General features: G+C 45.6%; 1 long non-coding RNA gene across 2 annotated transcripts in view; it reads left to right on the top strand.

Moving 5' to 3' along the window:
* The first annotated feature begins 235 nt into the window (after nucleotides 1–235).
* The window catches only part of LOC145721178 (uncharacterized), a 29415-nt gene continuing 9647 nt past the window's right edge, over nucleotides 236–20003 (top strand). The window contains exons 1-2 of one of the 2 annotated variants that reach the window (XR_014144676.1): nucleotides 236–303; nucleotides 9501–9648. This is a non-coding gene — a long non-coding RNA (uncharacterized LOC145721178). Of the gene's footprint in view, nucleotides 304–9500; nucleotides 9649–16405; nucleotides 17529–20003 lie in introns of those variants that run through there. The other variant, XR_014144675.1, reaches the window with a different exon arrangement.

Consider the following 20003-nt stretch of genomic DNA (forward strand, 5'->3'; position numbering starts at 1 on the left):
TTAAACGACAAATTGGTCTAGGTGTTATAAGAAAACACCAAGGGGCTCAGGGAAGCAGGAGGCCTGGGAGGAGGGGACCCAGACAGCCTATGCAAAGGCCCTACGGTAGAAAGAGATTGGTTTTCCCAAAGAGCCAAAATAAGGCCAGAGTGGTGGACAGTTGTGATCACAGAGTAGAGACTCAGAGAATTAAGGTGAAGAGTCAGGGAGGGTGGCTCATATTTTTATTTTATTCTAGGTCCCATGGGAAGTCATCAACGAGTTTTTTGAAAGGAGTGAGGGGAGGTTCCTATAACCGCTCAGGTGAGAAATTCTTGCACTAGAGTGATGGCAGGGGAGGCAGAGAGTAGGAGGGATTTGAGAAGCCGTGGAGAAACAAGCAATAAGACTTGGTGATTAATTGGGATTGAGGAGAGGAGGGAAAAGGAAGAAAGCATCGGGACTCCCAGGTTTGTGTCTGAGCAGCTGGTGAAGGGGTTGCTGCTCACTGAGAGAGGGTCCAGGTGGGAGCAGGTAGAGTGTGAGGTGGTGTGACATCCAAGGGAGGGGCCAAAGAGCTGACTGAAGATGTGGGTCTGGCGTGGGGACCAGGTGTCAGGGCCATACGTGTAAATCTGGAAAACATTAGGTGACTGAAGATGTTTAAAGTCTTGGGCATGAGTGAGATGGGAGAACCTTTACAGTGATGGTGGAAGAAGGGCCAGGACTTAGCGCTGGAGACCCCAGTTTTGGAGAATAGACGGAAGGGGGTCTTTGGTAAAGGGGCTGGAGTGTAGTTGAAATAGTGAGTTGGGCAAGGGAGGGGGGCTAAGGTTCTTTTAGTCTGAGACCTTGGGGGGCTGGTCCCAGAGAAAAGGATGGAATGCCTCCAAATAGTTGAGGACTGACCACATGTTAAAGTGTAGACTGGTTTTGTCTACACTTGCAACATGGTCTTTGGTTTCATGTAAGGGAAAATTGCCCAAATCCAGAGCTGCACAGAAATGCCAAAAGGATCTAGAGGGAATTCATCTTTAGATGGACACTTGGAGGAGATGATCTTCCAACTCCGAATTCCATCACTCTAGTTTATGTCTGAAACAAGGGGGAAAAAAGAAGTTGCTTTATTGCAATGTTAGCCTTTTAACAAAAACACCAGTAACTAGATCCAGCCATCGAACATATATTTATTGAGCTTTTGCAGCATGCTGGGCACTGGGAGTTGGTGGCCCTCACGGAGTCTGGGGATGGACACTTTCAGTTCCTTGTGGATGTGTCTGTTTCCCTCCTGCCCAGCAGGTGCAGGTCAGCACTCATTTCCACATCTTCCTGTTGGTCACTGGAATGCAGCAACATATCACTGGGGGAAAGAGAAAAGAATCAGTTTAACAACACATGAGGTCAAGAGGTGAAACAGACAGTCTCCAGCATTTAGAAAATTATGAGAAAGTGGCCCTCATCAAGTAAAAGTTCCCTTTTATCGGAATAAATAAAAGAAAAATCCCATATTTTTACCGCTGCTATCACCCAGTGGTGAGGGTGGTTAGATGGAATGTTTCAGTGCAGAGGAATTTATGGTACAGAGCTTTATTCAGCCCTCCCAGCCGGCTCCTAGAAACCACGTGTCTATGCCCAAGGAAGCAGCATAAACAAAGCCAAAAGTATATGATGCAATTAATAGTTATGCTGTTTGTGCTTTTCTTGAAAGGCCTCACTCCCGTTCCTTTCAGTGCGTCTTACCCCCTTGAAAAGTGCCACACGTTCATTATTAGTCTTTGTTCATTCCTTCATCAAATATTTATAAAGGGCTCTGGATAAATGGAGGGGGAGGAGGGGGTCCAGACGGGGGGAGGGAAGTGGTACAGAGTGTCAGCAGGTTCTTTGAGTGCCAAGAACAGAAATTCAGGCAGCTAGATTGATGAGGAGGGGAGGCTAGGGGAGAGAAGGGAAAACTCTTAGAACAGAAGGAAAAGGAGGGGGGTGTAAAGAAAGGAGGGGGATGGGCAGGAATGAGGGGAGAGGGGGTGGGGGGGCAGGCAGGGGGACAGATTGTCAAAAGAACAGCAGCTAAGGGGCATTCCCTCAGGGCGCCACCTTTGAAATAAATCTGCTCCAACTGTTTTGTTGTTGTTGAAAATTCAAATGCCAGACTGTCAGGGGTCAAATTCCAGAGAGGAGAGGCTGATTGGCTGGGCTTTTGCCACATCCTTTGGGAAGGTGGGGCATGTGGGTTGACACCATATTATGGGGAACAGGTAATTCCTCTAAGGAAAATCAGTTGCAGTCTGGTGGGGGAAACATGGTGAACTGGCAGAGGAGGAAGACAGGAACTGCCATGATAAAGAATAATACCTACTTTTAATGGGGAGCACGCTGAGCCTTGCAGAGATGGTGGAGGATGGGTCCAGCAGACAGAGCTGCACATCCAAAGCCCTGAAGCAAGAAAGGGCCAGAACTGAGGAAGGGGCAGCTTGTGGTCCATTGTGGTCACAGGAGTTGCTGGGGGGAGCGAAAGGCAGGTCACTAAGTGGTGGTTGTGTTTTCTCTAAGTGCATTAAGATGCCATAAAAAGATCTTAAAAGAGAAAGTAATGTGATATGGTGTTCATCTTAAAAGATCACCTGGCTGGAGGGTAGAGAGTACGTGAGAGAGTGTGCTCAATCAAGTGACTCCTTGGTCAGCACAGGGTTGTGGCTGAGAATGGAGCATGGACCGCGTAGGGGAGGAAAACTTCCTCAACCCTCTTAGGTTCGTTGCTGGGGGGTGCAAATTAAACTGACAAAAGACAGATTAATAGAAAAAGCATACACATTTTATTTTTAATTTTATGTACACGGGGGTTTCACAGAAAAGTGAAAACCCAAAGAAGTAGTTAGACTTGGGGGCTTATGCACCATTTTAACAAAAGGCATTATATTGTGGAAAAGAGCCAAGACAAAGAAGAGGGGGCTTCTAGGGGGCAGCAAATTGTGGGAAGGTAAAAATATGGGCGAACCAATGGCAGACAGGATTACTTCGTAAGGTTTGCTTATGCAGAGTTGCCTCAGTACCATCTCCATCTCTGATAATAGAGTTGCTCTCCCCGTCCTGGTACAAGAGAAGCCTAGGACACCTTCACTAGGGGAGCGTATGCCCTGCCTTCAGGCAGATAGCTGGAGAGCAGAGAGTCCTTACTGTGGTCACTTTTTCTCAATTGCCTTCAGTCCAAAATTATCCTTCTGCCAAAGTAGCATATTTTAAGATGGCATATTCTGATCCCCTTCAAAGGCACACAGGACCAAGATCAGGCAAGGGGTGGGAGTGGGAGTCAGTTTTTACAAGAAGGACAAAACGAATGTCACAGAGACAGGAGACGTAGAGCATGAGTCAGCGTCAAGAAGAGCAAGCAGAGACCATGGAGCCAAGTCCAAGACCCAGGGTGTTCTTGAAAGTGGGGAGGAGCTCACAGGTACCAGGCACCCAAGTAGGCAGGACACAGACGAGGAAGGAGCAGGAGACACTGTGAGTTTAGATAAACAATTGGGTCCAAAGTCTGCAGTGACTGAGACAGGCCAAGAGGAACCCATGGGTCCACAGGAACAGCTCCAGAAGGCAGGCTGTCTGCCCTCTGTGTCCCTGGCCTGAATTCTTGTCAGGAAGAGAAGGAGATGCAAAGACCCACTTGTTTTGGAGGGTCTTGACTGAAGCAAGTACAGTCTTCCTGAGTCTCCTTTAGTGAAGAGCAGGGTAATTCAGGGAAAGGGGTTTGGGGGTTAGATAATATGGAACTCTTCCTGTTGATCCTGCTGATGTACCTGTACAAATGTACAAAGATTTGTTCATTAAGGCATTATGTGTAACAGCCAGCAAACAGACTAATAAACAAATAAGGAAACAGCCTAAAAGTACATTTTTAGGGAATTGGTTAAACAACCATGGGCATCCATACAGTGGAATATGTTGCAGCCATTAAAAAGAATGACATAGAACTATGTGTGCTAACATAGAGTCATGTCCAAGATGCTTTATTTGAAAAAATCCAATTACAGAACAGGAGTACAGTGTGATCTCTTCGTGTGGAAAAACAGGGCATATAAATATGTGTTAATATGCGCATTGAGAATTTTTGGAAGGAAAGAAGTAATATTAACAGTGGTTTTGTCTGAAGAGAAGGGCTGGGGCTGGGAAGGTGTGTTTCTACTTTCCTATTTGATTTCTCTTTCTATGAGCATATCTTACTTCTATAATGAAAATATTAATTAATAAAAACTGTTCTTAAAACCAGAGTAAAGATTCATAACTCCTTAGAAATAGAAGGGATCTTCCATAATGGATAGAGGACATTTGCCAAAAACCTACAGCAAAGTCACACTTAAAGATTAAATGAGGGAGCGCCTGGGTGGCTCAGTTGGTTAAGCGTCTGCCCTCGGCTCAGGTCACGATCTCCGGATCCTGGAATCGAGCCCTGTGTTGGGCTTCCTGCTCAGCAGGGAATCTGTTTCTCTCTCTCTCTTTGCCCCTTCCCACCACTCATTCTCTCTCTCAAATAAATTTATTTTTTGACAGAGAGAGACACAGTGAGAGAGGGAACACAAGCAGGGGGAGTGGGAGAGGGAGAAGCAGGCTTCCTGCTGAGCAAGGAGCCCAATGAAGGGCTCCATCCCAGGACCCTGGGATCATGACCTGAACTGAAGGCAGATGCTTAACAACTGAGCCACCCAGGTGCCCCATAAATAAAATCTTAAAAAAAAGAGATTAAATGAGAAACCTTCCTTTAATGTCAGGCATGAGACAGCAGTGCCCACTGTCTGTACTTCCATTTAACCATATGAAGGATTCATGTCCTAACCTGTGCATTTAAGAACAGAAAAATCAATAAAAGGTGTAAGACAGAAAAGAAAAAATAATCATAGGTCACAGATAATGTGATCAACCGCATAAAATTCAAGAGAATGTTTGAACCTAATACATTTTTTGGAACTGAGAGTTTATCATGGCTGTTGAATTTCAGGTTAGTACTTAAAACTCAAGTGTATTCTTATATATTGGCAACAGTACAATTTTTAAACTACCATTTATAAGAGGAAGAAAAATTGTATAACCAAGGAACAAATATAACAAAATATATGTACTATTTCTGTAAAGAAAATTGTAGAACTACAATTATAAAACATGCAATTTATAAAATTGTTTAAAATGTAGGTATTGAAACATATTAAAAAGTAGAGCTATATACCATCTTCGTGGATAGGGATATTCAATATCTCATAAAGATGTTAGCACACTCCATATTAATATATCAATTCGATAATACCAATCAAAGCCCCAAAGGGAAATTTGAGGAATTGACAAGCTTATCTTGGAGTTTAGAGGGAAAAGCAAACAAGTTAAGACAAATAGTTAAGGCTATTTTGAAGAAAGAAGGGAAGGTGAGAAGTTGTGGGCCTTGCCTCTCTAAATATTGGGACTTATTATAAGCTTACAGGAATTGAGACATGTGGTATTGGCATAGAGGCAGACAAACAGACTAAAGGAACTGAGCCCAAAATTAAACCTGCAGATATATGGGTATTATTTATGTGGTAGAGGTGACACTGTCATGACAGGGTTTGAGACGTGTTCCCCCCAAATATGGCAACTTGGCATATTAAGTAATCTAAATGGAAGGAATTTGAGCAATGGCAGCTGCGTGAAGGACTCTTTGACGTTCCCCTGAAGTAGATCATAGACCCTCACAGGACAGATGCCCTTTCTGTACCCAGAGAAAAGGAGCATCCTTATCTTCAAAGATGAGGGGTGCCAAGAGAAATCTGAATGAATAGACCTTGCTAAGTTTCCCCCAGTTTACTCCTTTTGGATCATACACAGTTGTCCTATCCCATGACTTTCCACTCTTCATCAAACCCAGTATAAAAACACTCAGATTTAACTATTCTTCAGGTCTTCATTTCCTTGTGAAGACTCCTGGGTCATGTACAACTTATATTAAGTAAATTTGTACACTTTTTGTTAATCTATCTTTGCCACAGAGCCTCCATCAAGAACCTAGAAGGGTAGAAGGAAAAAGATATTTTTCCTCCCCTACAACAGGTTAGTGATACAAGACTGGAGTGATCAATAATTGGTGCCAAAGATCAGATTGTGCATCTAGAAAACAATTAATTAATTTACTTCATACCAAACACAAAAGTACATTCCACTAAATTAAATGTGAAAAGCAAAATTTGAAAAAAAAATGGGAGGGAAAGTTAGGAGAATACTAACAAAAGATTTCCTAACCAAGACTCAGAAAGTACAAACCACAAATAACAGGACAGATAATTCATTAAAATTAGAAACTTCTGTTCACCAAACATCAGCAACAGCAGAAACAAAAGGACAATACAAGCCACAGACTGGGAAAAGATAGGTACAGTTTATAAACAACAAATGATTCACATTTAGGATTTACCGAGAACTCCTATAAGTAATTAAATAAAAGGAAACCCAAAAGGGAAATGGGTGAAGGCTGTGAACCGGAAATTCACTACATTTTTTTTTTTCTATACTTTTCAGTATGCATGAAATATTTCATGATTTACAAAACCAAAGCTCTAGTGTCAGGTCTCCCAATCTGTTTGTGTCACTTTGGACAAGTCACCTCCCCTCTCTGTGCTTCCTTTCTCCTTTGTAAAATTGAGGGTTGCATTGGAAGACCTGCCACGTCCCTTCCAGCATTAAAATTCCAATAACTCATCAATCCATAAATGGATAAAGTGGTACATCCACACCATGGACTATGATTTGGAAATAAAAGGAATGCAGTACTGACACCTGCCACAATGGGGATGCACCTTAAAAACAGTAGGCAAACTGAAAGAAGCCAGACACAAAGGACCACATATTGTAGGATTCCATTTACATGAAATGTGTAGAATAAGCAAATCCATGGAGACAGAAGGCAGATTCGTGGTTGCCAGGGGCTAGCAGGAAGACAGGACTAGAGGGCATGATGGCTAATTGGTGCAGGGTTCTCTTCGGGTGATGAAAACGTTCTAAAATTGACCACAGTGATGACTGCACAAGTCTGTGAATACACGAAAAGCCACAGAGGTGTGCACTTGAAGTGGGTGAACTGTATGGCATGTGAGTTGTATCTCAACAAAGCTGTGAAAAATGAAAGTTTCCATTTTCCAAAAAGAAAAATTTTCAATGACCCTATATTCATCCTGTGACTATTCACTGCAGCAGCAGTGAGCCACTTACCGGGGTCCTCACTAACACGGATTCCCAAGCGTGGTTAGCTCTTTAGAGAAGTTGGGGACAGCCTATTTGTAAAAGTGGGTGTTGGTGACTAACTTCTGCCTCTCCTGAGACACATCACACAGATTTGGAAGTTGGAGAGAGGAAAAGGATCGCAATGTCGCAGGCAATCTGATAAAGGGAGCCAGGAAGGGGAAGGTCCTATTAGTCAAAGTGCACAAAAACACTCCTCTACAACCAAAGGTAGAGAAAATAAAATCCTAACTCTGGTGGCTGTCATTGCCACCAAAAATAAATAAATAAAATAAAACAAAATAAAAATACGGGTAGCAAGTGGGATGCTGAGATGTTTCATGATCGAGAGCTGTAGTCCTAGAATGAAAATACAGTAGCTTTGGTTGTTTCCAGCTGTAAAAGTGATTTGGTGCCGGATATCAATTTTATGGCCTTTCCCTGGGTGTAATAACTGGAAAATGCCTGAGGAAAATCTCTGTCCAAAATCTAGCAGCTCTCCACATAGGTCCTCCTGCCTCTACTGATGGGGAACTGGCAAATAATTACATTATTTCTGCCGTAAAGCCCGATACGTCCCTAATAAAAGTTAATGATTGTGCGCAGGCTTTCAGATATTCGGAGTCTAGACTGAAGTCACTAAAAGGAATCTTTGTACGTTCACTCTTCAGCATTCCACGTGGGTAGGACTTTCAAGTGACTTCAGCACCAGCCTCAAGCTGACAGCGTATTTGTTGCCTTCAGTCTTAGGCACGGAAGCCCTGTTAGGACCCTAGGAATAGGTCAAGGCTTGTACTTGATGTTCCAAAACATTAAAAAGCTACAGCATTAAAACATGAACGCCGAAGGCAGAACACTTTAAAATGAGAAAATAACATCTCTTCTTTGTAGGGTTGGAAGCTTCATCTCTTTCCTTAGACACCATAAATATATCCTTTTCTCTTCCTTCCCCAGTGGGAAGAGCGGGAAATGGGAACAGAGGTGTTGGCAGTGAGTAGTGATATTCTGACATAGTTGTAGGATGTCTGAATTGGGAAAGAGCTTCACGTGCCCTCTAGTCCAACTTTTAATTTTGCAGAAGAAGAAACCAAGGCTCAGGAAGGTCAACTGACTTGCCTAAGGTCATTGGCTTCAGGCCCCTGGGGAGTTAACACATCAAGGCGGATGGATAACTTTTTGCATTTAAGACGATGAACTCTCCCAGTTAGAAGATCACTCTGATACTTCATTGATTCAGCCAACAAGCATTACTGAGCACCTGCTATATACCAGGCAGGCATGGGCCCTGGAGCTACCCTCTTGCGGGAAAGTAGGGAGATGGGCGGTGAGCAAGCGAGTCCACAGGATAGCTTTTAGCTGCTGTGACAGGGGCCGAGGGGGCTCGGGAAGGCTCCTCTGAGGAGAGGACATTTGAGCTGACACCTGGAAGACACGGGAGCTGCCGTGAGACCCTATACTCGCACTGGAAGGAGAAGCCAGGCCAGGGGGCTGAGGCCAGGGAGGGAGGCTTGTTTGGGACAGATACTGGACAGGACGCCACAGGGGGTTCTAAGGGAGGAAGTGACAGGTGAGCAGAATGGGTGGTGGAGGGAAGAGGGCTGGAGGGGAGGTGACCAGGAGACGGGGAGGAGGCTGCACAGGTATCCAGGTGAGTCAACCGTGGTCGTGGTGGAGGGGGAGAGCAGGGCGTGGATTCGGGCCTTGTCCCGGGAACTGGTTAGAGCTGCCTCATCCAGGTGGTCTCCGGGCTCTGTGGACACCTTGTGCTCAAACTCGGGAGTCTCCTGGAGCGCACCGGTGCTCTGGAGTGAGCCCCTAAGAGAAGCAGAGAGGTCAGGAGCACAGATCCTGGACCCCTGCATCGCTTCAAACCCTAGTTCTTCACCTCACCCCACATGACTTCAGGGTGGGTTACCAGATTTTCTAGTGCAGGTGTTGTTCAGCTTTTTCTGTAAAGGGCCAGATGAGGATTGCCTTCATGGGCACCATGCTGGACAATCACAGAGGGCTGCCGGCTTAGAAGGGCCCGCGTTTGGTTTAATGCTCTGCTGCCTCTGCTTTGAAAGCTTTGAAAGTCTTAACAGTTTATAAACAAGGGGCCTCGAATTTTCATTTTGCATTGGGCCCTGCAAACAGTGGGTGAAGCTGTCCTGAGCTGGAAGCTTTGGGGGCTGCCGTGGTCTCTGCTGCAACCACTCTAGTCTGAGGGTGTATCGTGAAAGCAGCCAAGATGATAGGTCATGAATGGGCATGGCTGCATTCCAGTAAAACTCTACCTACACATCCAGTCTGCAGGCTGGATCCCGCCCATGCACTGCCAGTTGCCGACCTTGGGCCAGTGCCTCAGTTTTCTGATGGGACGAATGGGAAGAATATTATTCATCTTCTAGGGCTGTTCTGAGAACCAGTCACTGAAACAAATACAGCACCTGAACAGTAAGTATTATGTTGTGTGAGCTACTATGACCTTTGAAAAGATTATTTTTTTTAATTGTGGGAAAAAATAACTAAAAAAAATTTTTTTTTTAAGATTTTTTATTTATTTATTTGACAGAGAGAGAGATAGTGAGAGAGGGAACACAAGCAGGGGGAGTGGGAGAGGGAGAAGCAGGCCTCCCGCGGAGCAAGGAGCTCAATGTGGGGCTCGATCCCAGGACCCTGGGACCATGACCTGAGCCGAAGGCAGACGCTCAGCGACTGAGCCACCCAGGCACCCCACTAAAAAAATTTTTTAATTGTAGTAAATTAGACACAACAAAGTTTATCATTTGTAAGTGTGCAGCTGCACGGCATCAAGCACACTTACACCGTGGTGCGCCCATCACCACCGTCCATCCCCAGAGCTGTTGTTATCTTGCACAACTGAAACTCTGTCCTCATGAGACACTTACTCCCCATCCTCCCTCCACGCCCTCCTCCACCAGCCCCCGCCTGCCATTCTTCTACTTCATCTGTCTCTGACTTTGACTGTTCAAGGTATCCCATGTAGGCACAATCATGCAGTAGATGTCCTTCTGTGACGGACTCATCTCACTGAGCAGAATGCACTCAAGGTTCATCCTCGTTGAAGTGTGTATCCGAATTTCTTTCGAAGGCAGAATAATATTCCATTGTCTTAGCTCGGGCTGCCTTAATGAGACACCAGAGACTGGGGGACAAACAACAGGAATGGATTTTCTCACAGTTCTGGAAGTTAAAAGTCCAAAATCAAGATTGCAGCATGGTTGATTTCTAGTGAGAATGCTCTTCTGGCTTCTAGAGGCCACCTTCTGTCTATGCCCTCATTGGTGGGGACAGAGAGAGGGAGAGCAAGCGGTCTGGAGTCTGGCCTTACAAGGACATTGATCCCATCAAGGGGCCCCACCTTCATGACCTCATCTAAACCTAATCACCTCCCAAAGGCCCCACCTCCAAATACCATCCCACTTGGGGTTAGGGCTTCAACATAGGACTTTTGAGGGGACACACCCGAATCCTTAGCATCCGTTGAACGGATGCACATTTTCTTTGCTCATTCATGTGCAGTTGGACACTTGGGTTGTTTCCACTACTGTGAATAGCACTGCAATGAACTTGGGTGTACAAAGATCTCTTTGTATCCCTGACTTCAATTTGATTCAATTCTTTTTCACCCAGAGGTGAAACCCCTGGATCCCACGGTAATTCTATTTCCAATTTTTTGAAGAACCACCATACTGTTTTCCACAGCAGCTTCACTATTTTCCATCCCCACCAGCAGTGCACGAGGCTTCTAGTTTCTCCGTATTTTTTCATTATTTTTATAATAGCCATCCTAAAGTAGTGAAGCAGTGTGAAGTGTAAGTTGAGTGTGAGGTAGTATCTCACTGTGGTTTTGATTTGCATTTCCCCAGTGATTAGTGACGTTGAGCATCTTTTCATGTGCTTCTTGTCCACTTGATTATCTTCTTGGCAGAAATGCCTATTCAAGTCCTTGACCTGTTTCCAAGTTGGGTAGTTTGTTTTTTTGTTCTTGAGTCTTAGGAGCTCTGTATATATGCTGGATATTAATCCCTTATCAGAGGTACGATTAGCAGATCTTCTCTCCCATTCTGTGGGTTGCCTTTTTACTCTGTTGATAGTGTTCTTTAATGTACTAAAGTTCTTCATTTTGGTGAAGTCTAATTTTTTTTTCTATTTTTCTCTCGTTCCCTGTGTTTTTAGCGTCATATCCAAGAAGTCATTGCAAAACCCAGTGTCGTGAACCTTTTCTCTTGTTTTTCTTCTAAGAGATTTATAGTTTTAGCTCTTGTGTTTTAGGTCTTTGATCCATTTTGAGTTAACTTTTCATATCATGTTAGGTTGAGGTTCAACTTTGCTCTTTTGCATGTGGATGTCCAGTTTTTCCAGCACGGTTTTTTGTTCGTTTGTTTGTTTTAGTTTTTGAGAGACAGAGAAAGCACAAGCAGGGGAGGAGCAGAGGGAAGAGGGAGAGAGAGTATCTTAAGGAGGCTCCACACTCAGTGTGGAGTCCGATGCAGAGCTCGATCTCACTACCCTGAGATCATGACCTGAGCCGAAACCAAGAGTCGGATGCTCAACTGACTGAGCCACCCAGGCACTCCTGTATCTCTCCTTTTTGAATTGCCTGCTAAATCCTTTGCCCACCTGCTCTCTTAGAGTTTTAGGATCACATATATAAAGGATGTAAGAGTATCAACACTTCTTTTGCTACATAAAAATCACCAAATAGTCATTGGGCACCTCTTTAGACAAGCTGCCGTGTCAGAGGTTGGCCTGCATGACGGGGCGAGGAAAACCCCACAATCCCGGCTTTCATGGGGCAGGAAGAGAAGCCATCATGGCAGAATTACCCGAATACGTGATTATGAAATGGGATAAGCCATGTAGAGGCAAGGGCCTGTGTGCCGTGAGGGGATCTGATCTAGTCCATGGCTCGGGAAGGTTCTCAAGAAGTGACACTGGAGCTGCAATTGGAAGGAGGAGTGAGCAGGAAATGAGCAGCTGTGGCGGGAGGGGCGGGGGCTGGAGAGATGTTAGCACGTGCAAGGCCCTGCGGCCCAAAGGAGCTGGGTGTGTCCAAACACAGGAGGGAATGTGCTTTCAGCTGGAAGGTGAAGGATGACAAGTGAAGGGAAGTGGGGGTGGGCGCAGAGACTAGAGGTCCAGATTAAGGTGAGGCAGTCAGACAGGCGGCCGGCAATGATTTTCTTTGCCTTTCTAGACTCTTTGTCCACAGCTATAAGACAGCCATCCAAGGTCTAGGTGCATAGCTCGTGGTTCTTTAAGCTCTGCCATTTTCTTGGATGAGTTCACCACCCATCACCCGGAAGTTTCCTTGATTGGCTCTTTCACCCGTTCATCTATCCCACAGATATTCACCGGGCACCTGTGACATGCAGGCTAGTAAGTAAGCTAATCTCAGAAGCTGATGAGTTTTTAGAAGTGAACTAAAGGTGGGGGGAAAGTGTGGAGAGCTGACTGGGCTCTGTGTTGGGCGTTGGTGTGGCTAGAGCTCTGAGTAGCCACCTTGAGGGCGGCCGGGGGTTAGTGGCTCGGCCCCTGAAAGTGGAATGGGGATCTTTATCTTCATCCTCAGGGTGGAGGGAAGTCAAAAATGGTTTTCAGCCTGGAAGTGATTGAAAATCACGTCTGTGGTTGAGAAAGGTCCCTCTGGCTTCTCTGGGGACGATGAAGCCAGGGCTGCTGAGTGGACCCCAGAGGTCATGGGAGGCCCTTTCTGTGGTCCACGTGGGAGGTGAAGGTGTCCTGAGAAAGGCTGGAGGCAGTGAATAGCCTGTGATATGGGTGGATGGCTCCAAGGCGTTCCAGAAGGACAATCCACACGGCCTGGTAAAGCGTGGGTCAGGGGAGGGTGAGGGGGGACCCAAGAAGTAGTCCCAGGTCCCATGAGTAGAACTGGAGATGGTGCTATTTAATGAGAAACAGAAGCCCAGGAGGGCCCGCTGTGGGGGAAAGACCTTGAGCTTGGTCTTGGTGAGTCAGTGCCCGGGAACACCTGTGCAGAGAACAAGTTGGAGAAGCCAGGAAATTGGCAAAATGTGATGCGAGCAGTATGTGGATTTGAGATCTTTCAGGGGTGCAACAAGGGCTTTAGATACACAGAACATGGGGGTGAGAGAGAGGGAAGGGAGGAGGATGGACCCTGGTTTCCAGCTTCTACCACCTAGAAAGACAGTGCTGTTTTGTGGAAAATATCTTTCCTCACTTGTCATTGGCCTTTTACTTTTTGGGGGGATGGGGTTAATTCAGCTCACCATGAAAGAATGGTTCGCCTGCATATTTTATTAATGTTAACGTGAAATACATCTAGGTCACAGAAATTTGGGGCCGTGCTAAACCCATATGTTAAAAATAAAGTCCTCGGGGCACTCTGAGCAATAATACGAGGCCATGCCTAACCTAAACACAGGGTCGAGTTCATCACCTCTTCCAACATCTGGAGAACCTGAGTCCTTTTGCAGATAAACTTCCACATCGCCATCTTCCTAAAAGCCTTGAATTCCAGGTGTGACTAAGAAGAGCTCCAGACTGTGAGTCGACACTGTTCCCTGAAAGGTGTGCACACCGGCTGAATCCTTCTTAAACAATCACCAAAACAACAATTTCTCTTGTTCCCACTACGGCTTTGAGCCACACAAATTAATTACATCACCAGTAAAATTAGCCCTGTGTTTTGCATCCCAAGGTCAATGTTCAGCCTGAGAAATGGTTTAGTGCTTTCAAACACAGGGTTCAGCATATAAATATTTATCACAGGAGGACAGGAACTCATTGTACACGGCGTGTTTACCTTATCAGGCAGTTACCTGGGGCAAAGAGTCCACTGTCTGCTTCCTGTCCCAATTTCTCTTGCCCAAGACCTTGGGCAATTGTTTATTTGACAGAGTGTTCTGTCCCATTCCCTTTCTTCTGGGAATAAAGGCACAGCATGCTAATCAAGTACATCACCTGGTCCACAAATACCTGGTTTCCGGAGAGGGGAGAGTTCTAGGTGTTTGCTTGAAAGATCCAACAATAGTTACAAAAGAGAAAACTTCTGTGACACCCACGCAGAGAACAGCGAACATGCCTTTCTCCATCCCTGACTTTTGTTTTGTTTGGGTTAGCGTTTCGAAAGCTCTCAATGGACTCTGTGGAATGCTCAAGTTTTTGATAGTGAAGACAATGTAACAGACACGGGCAAACAGCGATCACGGACTGATTTGTGGCAAAAACACAGCCTTCTATTTTATTACTGTTTTCTATGTTTATAAAGCAGGAATGTTAGAGAAACATTGGCCAAGTTGGTTTTAATCTGGCCACATATTTGTTTTGGCCACTCTTAGCTTTTATTTCAAAAGTTCTCATACTAACTAGCTCAGGCGATTGTTACATAAGAAAGCCCAGCTGGGCCGCGTGCCAAAAGTTCAACTCAGCATCTTTCCGCCTCCCCATGGTGGTCCCAAGGAATGGGTTTGTGAGCCTGTGGAACAGAAATCTCAGGGTAAACTAAATGAGCTGATTTGCAAGGAGCCTCTCGCAACAAACTATTTTTCAGGTGTTGGTTTTCCTATCCCCCGATGTCCAGTTCTCACTCATCAATCATTACATTCCTTGTGTGGATTTATCAAGATCTCTTAGCCTTTTCTTTTTCTTTTTCTTTTTTTTTAAAGATTTTATTTATTTATTTGAGAGAGAGAGAATGAGAGAGAGCACATGAGAGGGGGGAGGGTCAGAGGGAGAAGCAGACTCCCTGCCGAGCAGGGAGCCCGATGCGGGACTCGATCCAGGGACTCCAGGATCATGACCTGAGCCGAAGGCAGTCGCTCAACCAACTGAGCCACCCAGGCGCCCCTCTTAGCCTTTTCTACCCGAGTAGCTACCAACTCTTAAAACTAACAACTCTGCACTGTTAGGTTTTAATTTGCATTTAATTTTGCATCTATTCTAATTTGCATTTAATTCAATTGGTCATTTCTATCTCTTCTTTCTCAATTGCCTGCTGTCCTTTGCCTACTTTTTCTGGAGTTTTCTTGGAGTTTTAATGTCACATAGAATAAGGATATTAAGGACATCAGCACTTCTTTTGTTAGATAAAATCACCAATTATGCATCAGGTACCGCTAGAGTCCTGGGCATTGCACATGGGTTCTTCTGTTTGTCCTAAATATACCCCTTCCGGGCTTCATATGATCATCTTTCAATGTAATTTTCCAAAATTTGGAAAAAAACAAATGTATATTAATATCCAGTGACCCCACAAGGACAGGGCTTGGTCTGTCTTGCGTGTTGGTAAATTCCAGCACCTAGATGTGCCTGGACCAAGTAGGCATTTGATACATTTGTCTAATGAACACAAAATCCATCAAGAAATTATTCTCTATTTTTCCCTGCAGCTGTCCTCTTTCTAGGCAGAAAAAAGAAAAGATCCTAACCTTCTTATTCTAACCCAATATCAGCCTCTCGTTCTCCTGATTATTTCAATGGTTCTTCTTCAAGATATTTTCTTGACATAAAATAATTAAAAATGCATATGGTATCCTAGGTTGTAGACAAAAGTGGGGACATATTTTCAGCTTTGCTGAAATCCTTCATGTGTTTTATGGGCTTTTGGCCACAGCAATGTGTTGGCCAGTGATTTCATTGGAATGATCCACTCTAACTCCCTGAAAACTGAAAATAATGGAGCTTATTACCCTATCATTATAATTTTGCCAGATTTCCCCAAAACAAGTCTTCAGGGCTATGAAAACCTTAGACGTGTGGGGAATGGGTAAGGCATTACATCTGTTGAATGAACTGAGGAATTTCGGGACTGTCCCTCTTGCTCCAGAACCTCCCCCACATCCAAGGTCAACTACACCTGAGTTCCATTATTTATTGAGTGCTTACTTTGTGTCAGGTGGTTAATGTGATGCACCAACGGTGGAGATTTGTGCCTGGGGGCTAAAGATTTCCAGGCATTCTCTTTTAAAAAGTAGGTTCAACCAGGATAGACATCCCATTAATCATGGATGCTTTAATCAATTTCTGAGGTCCCTCAAGTTTACCAAACCCCGAAGGGGTGGAGTCCGGATTCCCACCCGAGCAGTCCGGCGCCACAGATTCCAAATGAGTGTCGTCCTACTGCATCATCATGGGGGGGGTCACACATTAATTTACTGCAGCGACCCTGCCATTCTCTAAGAATTTGGAGTTATTTTCTTGGAATTTGATTAGAAACGGAAGGACTCGGAATCTAATTTTGGCTCTCCTAGTAAGCAGCTAAGATGCAGTAAGTGAATCATGTCACTTCTCCAGCCTGTTTTCTCATGCGTAAAATGAGATCAGGCCCGATGTCTGATGAAATTCCCCTCCAGCTCTAGCAATCTGCGGTCCTGTCTTAACCGTGGCATTTCCTTTCAGTATAAGCTTGGTTTCTGTGCTCTTTTCTGTAAAATAGGGATATTTAGACTTGCCTGGCCTATCTTGCTGGGCTGCTTCAGGCGAATTGTGTGAAATAATAGCTTTGAAATCACTGAAGAGGACAGGAGATGGATGTAGGTTACAGTCTTGGGACTTTATGTCATCCGATATCATGCTTCTGCTACTCCCTCCAGCCTGCAACTCAGTTTGAAGGTCAATTAATAAAAGTTTCTGGAGCATCTACTCTGTGTCTGTACTTTCCCAGGCTCTGGAGGAACAGTGGGCACATGGATCCAGCACTCGAGTGAGAGACAGACGCCAAGTCAACAGAATATACAAGTTTATCTAAGATGAGGGAAGTTTGGCCAAAGACACCAGCCAGGGGCTGAGCTGAAGATGAACCGCCCTGGTTGGCTCAGTCATCTTAGAGGAGGGGGCGGGTCTACCCGAGACATAAAGTCTGCTGTTATGGGTTGAATTATGGTCCCACCCTCCTCCAAAGATATGTCAAAGTCCTAACCCCCAGTACCCGTGAGTGTGACCTTATTTGGAAATGGGGTCATTGCAGATGTAGTTGGTTAAGATGAGGTGATACCGGACTAGGGCGGACCCTTCATCTGACGTGACCGGCGGCCTTAGAAGAAGAGAGACGAACGCAGAGGAAAACACCTCTGAAGACAGAGGCAGGGTCTGGAGCGATGCATCTGCAGGCCTGGGAATACCAAACTCTGCTGGTGACACCAAAAGCTAGAAGAAGCAAACAAGGATCCACCCCTACGGGGCTCAGAGGGAACACAGCGCTGCCGACACCTTGGTTTTGGACTTCTGATTGCCCGAATTGTGAGACCCTTCTGTTGTTTTGAACCACCCGGTTTGTGGTCCTTCGTGACAACAGCCCCAGGAAACGAATATCGATCTGTAGGAGCCAGGTACACAGAGGATGGGAGAAGAGGGTCCCAGGGCAGACAGAACAGCATTGGCAGTGGCCCGGGAACATGTCTGGCTGTTAATGATGGCAGTGGGGGCTGGGAGAGGGTGCCAAGGAGGCTGGCCGGACAGGCCTTGTAAGAAGAAGGCTGTGTGCGGGATGTGGACGGGATGGAGGCAGTGGAGTCAAGAACCTCACTGGAAGGTGGTGGCCCCTGCTTTAGGATGGTGCAACAAGAAGGAGGCGATGGAAAGTTCTAGAAAGTAGGTTAGAGAAAAACCTGACTGGACTGGGGGTGAATTTGGTGCAAATAGGTTTAAGGTATAAATAAATGCTTTAAAGAAGTTAGTTTTCAGGCTGGTGGAGGGTGATGCTCTTCATGAGTGGGCGAGAATTGGGGAGGAGCAGGTTCGAGTGGGGGAGGGGATACCGCAAGTTTGTTGATCTGATATTACTTGGCTCAGTCTTTCCTCTTACTCATCAAACTTGGCTCCAAATGACAACTTGGCTGATTCTAAAATTCAAGCCCCTCATCCTCCTCCAAAGAGATGCATGAGCCCCTGGGGCAGATAGTCAGGAGAGTCTTGCCCCCAAAAGGAATTTCAATCATGTCCTTTCAAAGGGTGTAATCATTTGACTAAAATCTCCTGCTTTGAAGAGGAAAACACCTTTTGAATATGTAATTTCTGGTGTGTTTGTAAAAGCAGTTGATCCCGATCCCATTTCTTTATAGCCATTCCTGGTGAGCCCAGATTTGAAAAGATCATGTCAGTGCATGTCATCAAGATGCCTAGCTTCATTATCAAAGGCTGTTTGCTTATAAATAAATAATAAATGTATTTTCTCATTCCCATTTAATTAGGAACTTTATAAGCTACCCATGAGCAAAGAGTCTCATGACTGAAACAACAGGTAGCCGGGAATTTATAACAGCAGTGCATGTGGCTATTGGAGCTCGCAATTCGATTTTTCTAGGACTTGTAAGGATGTTCATGATAACAGAAAGAGGGTACTAGCTGCTGGAGTAGCCATTTTTATATGATATGCTCTGTAAGATAAAGCTGGGGGAAAGGACTATAAATATAGTGTTGGGGATGGCAATAAGAAGGTAGAGGCAGGGGGCACCTGGGTGGCTCAGTTGGTTAAGCGGCTGCCTTCGGCTCAGGTCATGATCCTGGGGTCCTGGGATCGAGCCCCGCATCCGGCTCCCTGCTCAGTGGAGAGCCTGCTTCTCCCTCTCCCTCTGCCTGCCACTCTGCCTACTTGTGCTCTCAATCTATCTGTCAAATAAATAAATAAAATCTTTAAAAAAAAAAAAAGAAGGTAGAGGCAGCCCATGCAAAATGGAACTTGATTATATCTTAAAACTATGTAAACAGCCATGCTTGTCCCAGACCTCCTTTCCTTCTCACTCTCCCGAGATGACGTCATCGCCCCCAAAGCTTTACTTATTATCACACAGCCTGGTGACCCTTAAACTAAGTTGTCAGTGCCTGGTCCTGCTCATGAGCTTCAGACCGGGTCCCTCACATGCTGTGAGGTCCCTGCAGTCCAAGGCTCCTGAATGGAATGTGCCCCAACAGAACTGTCATCTCCTCACCCACCCAGCTGCACCTGCTCTTCCCTGGGCTCCTCCTCTGGAGCCTGTGGCCTGGCTTCCCAGCCCCGCCCCCCATCAGGCCTCGGGATTCTGTCCTGATCACCTCCCATTGTCCAGGCCACCATCTTTTGTCACCTGCATCATTGCCAAGTCTCCCTGGCTCACTCCAGTCCTTTGCCCTCTCATCCATTGTCCTCACTGCAGGGGGGATAATCTTTCATGAATGCAAATTTACTCATGTCACATTCCTTAAAGAAAGAAAACAACTCTTTGATATCCCTTCATTTATTACTCCGAAGAGCAGCCCAATTTCCTTAACTTGACCCTCTGGTCCAATTCCTCCTCCCCCTTCAGGGACACGCCCCCCTCCAATGAGTTGAGTGCCCATGTGCTGTCCACGAACTCTGTTCCCCCGTAGAGTCACACATTTACAACGCATGGAGACTGCTGGTTTACCATGTGACTTACCTACACTCGCAGGTGCACGGAAATATCCATTTCCCTCTTCCTCTTCAATCAAATTTGACGCCAAGCCTCCATCCTGCCAGGGAAGCAGGAAAGTTAATGTCATTCATTCTTGGGGCTCCTGATGCTCCCCCATCCTGTCACAGTGCTCAGGCAGAGTCATCTGAGGGCACTGTAACTCCAGTCCCCCTTGCCTCTACCCACTCTGCTCCTGGCCACTCCTGGACCCTGGCAACTTGCCCCAGACTGGAGCCCCAGTGCCCAAGCTGCCTCCAGGAGGAGTGGATTTGCTCACAATCCTCTGACCAGTCTCAGGGAACTCTTCCCAATCAGGGACAGCCAGTTCTGTCTCCCCAGTGAGTTCAGGCTTTTCCAGAATACAAGGAGAGTGGCTTCCAGATCATTTCTACC

The sequence above is a fragment of the Leptonychotes weddellii genome, chromosome 4 (genome assembly GCF_054177405.1).
Source record: "Leptonychotes weddellii isolate Sample4059 chromosome 4, ASM5417740v2, whole genome shotgun sequence".
In the NCBI taxonomy this organism is placed as follows: domain Eukaryota; kingdom Metazoa; phylum Chordata; class Mammalia; order Carnivora; family Phocidae; genus Leptonychotes; species Leptonychotes weddellii.